Consider the following 2,500-nt stretch of genomic DNA (forward strand, 5'->3'; position numbering starts at 1 on the left):
CAAGGGCCAACGTGAGCCGATGGTGGTCGAGGCAACCGCCCGCACCAGCTCGAGGCATGTGCCCACACCAAGGCCCGGCATGTATCGATGGTGTTCGACGTAGGGGCAATCTTCTGCTGATGGTGGTCGAGGCAAGAGCCCGCACCAAGGGCCAGCGTGTGCCCATGGTGCTCGAGGCAACCGTCCGCACCAGGGCCCAGCGTGTGCCGATGGTGGTCGAGGCAACCGCCCGCACCAGGGCCCAGCGTGTGCCGATGGTGCTCGAGGCAACCGCCCGCACCAAGGGCCGGCTTGTGCCGATGGTGTTCGAGGCAACCGCCCGCACCAGGGCCCAGCGTGTGCCGATGGTGGTCGAGGCAACCGCCAGCACCAGGGCCCAGCGTGTGCCGATGGTGGTCGAGGCAACCGCCCGCACCAGGGCCCAGCGTGTGCCGATGGTGGTCGAGGCAACCGCCCGCACCAAGGCCGAGCGTGTGCCGATGGTGGTCGAGGCAAGCGCCCGCACCAGGGCCCAGCGTGTGCCGATGGTGGTCGAGGCAAGCGCCCTCACCAAGGCCGAGCGTGTGCCGATGGTGGTCGAGGCAACCGCCCGCACCAGGGCCCAGCGTGTGCCGATGGTGGTCGAGGCAAGCGCCCGCACCAAGGCCGAGCGTGTGCCGATGGTGGTCGAGGCAAGCGCCCGCACCAGGGCCCAGCGTGTGCCGATGGTGGTCGAGGCAAGCGCCCTCACCAAGGCCGAGCGTGTGCCGATGGTGGTCGAGGCAACCGGCCGCACCAAGGGCCGGCGTGTGCCGATGGTGTTCGAGGCAACCGCCCGCACCAGGGCCCAGCGTGTGCCGATGGTGGTCGAGCCAGGAGCCCGCACCAAGGGCCGGCTTGTGCCGATGGTGTTCGGGGCAAGCGCCCGCACCAGGGCCCAGCGTGTGCCGATGGTGCTGGGGGCAAGCGCCCGCCCCAGGGCCCAGCGTGTGTCGATGGTTATCGGGGCAACCGGCCGCACCAGGGCCCAGGGTCTGCCGATGGTGCTCGAGGCAACCGCCCGCACCAAGGCTCAGCATGTGCCGATTGTGATCGAGGCAACAACCCACACCAGGGCCCAGCTTGTGCCGATGGCGGTCGAGGCAAGTGCCCGTACCGAAGGGCAGCCTATGCCGATGATGGTCGATGCATGTGCCATCACCATGCGTCATCATGTGCCATTGATGGTCGAGGCCTTGGCCGAAGTTCGATTTTGAGCCACGGTGCCCATGCTTGGCTCCAGCATGTGCTGGTGCCGCATTTTTTTCACTCGGGACAGCATCGCCGGAGCATCGCCGGAGCATCGCCGGAGTACCGCCGGAGAACCTGACCGGCGGCATTGGGGTTCCGGCGATTGGGAGGGGGGCCGGGGGGGTGTGCGCAAATGATGTGCGATGGGTGCTGGTACTTGGCCTTGTGTTGGCCCCCTATCCCTCATCAAACCTCTGAGAATTCACACCCCCTTAAAGAGCATTTGAGATTTTACAGGTTTGCTACCAGTAGCCGTTAAAGTGTCTGAAATGGGGACACTTTTTTCAAACGGTCACAAAATCTTCTCTACTTCGAGTTTTTAGCTGAATTTTTTTGTGCATGCCAACAAAAATAGAAGGATCATGCCTACAAAATTTGGTGCCAAAAATCCTTATAAAAAAATTTTAAAAAATCCCGAACCGCAAAAAGTTTCGAAAATCGTGAAAAATAGAAAACGAGTCATCTTCCAACGAAACTTCACGTGAAGGCTTAGGGGACCATTGTATGAATTTACAAGCCATAAAAATGGCATTGGCACGACAGAAATTTGAAGATGTGCCTAAACCCACCAGGGCCCAGCGTGTGCCGATGGTGGTCGAGGCAACCGCCCGCACCAGGGCCCAGCGTGTGCCGATGGTGCTCGAGGCAACCTGTCGCACCAGGGCCCAGCGTGTGCCGATGGTGATCGAGGCAACCTGCCGCACCAGGGCCCAGCGTGTGTCCATGGTGGTCGAGGCAAGCGCCCGCACCAGCGCCCAGCGTGTGCCGATGGTGCTCGAGGCAAGCGCCCGCACCAGGGCCCAGCGTGTGCCGATGGTGCTCGAGGCAAGCGCCCGCACCAGGGCCCAGCGTGTGCCGATGGTGGTCGAGGCAACCGCCCGCACCAGGGCCGATAGTGTGCCGATGGTGCTCGAGGCAACCTGTCGCACCAGGGCCCAGCGTGTGCCGATGGTGATCGAGGCAACCTGCCGCACCAGGGCCCAGCGTGTGTCCATGGTGGTCGAGGCAAGCGCCCGCACCAGCGCCCAGCGTGTGCCGATGGTGCTCGAGGCAACCTGCCGCACCAGGGCCCAGCGTGTGCCGATGGTGCTCGAGGCAACCTGCCGCACCAGGGCCCAGCGTGTGCCGATGGTGCTCGAGGCAACCTGCCGCACCAGGGCCCAGCGTGTGCCGATGGTGCTCGAGGCAACCGACCGCACCAGGGCGGAGCGTGTGCCGATGGTGGTCGAGG

Source organism: Durio zibethinus, unplaced genomic scaffold (genome assembly GCF_047325235.1).
Source record: "Durio zibethinus cultivar Kanyao isolate XHJ-2024 unplaced genomic scaffold, ASM4732523v1 HiC_scaffold_3, whole genome shotgun sequence".
Classification (NCBI taxonomy): domain Eukaryota; kingdom Viridiplantae; phylum Streptophyta; class Magnoliopsida; order Malvales; family Malvaceae; genus Durio; species Durio zibethinus.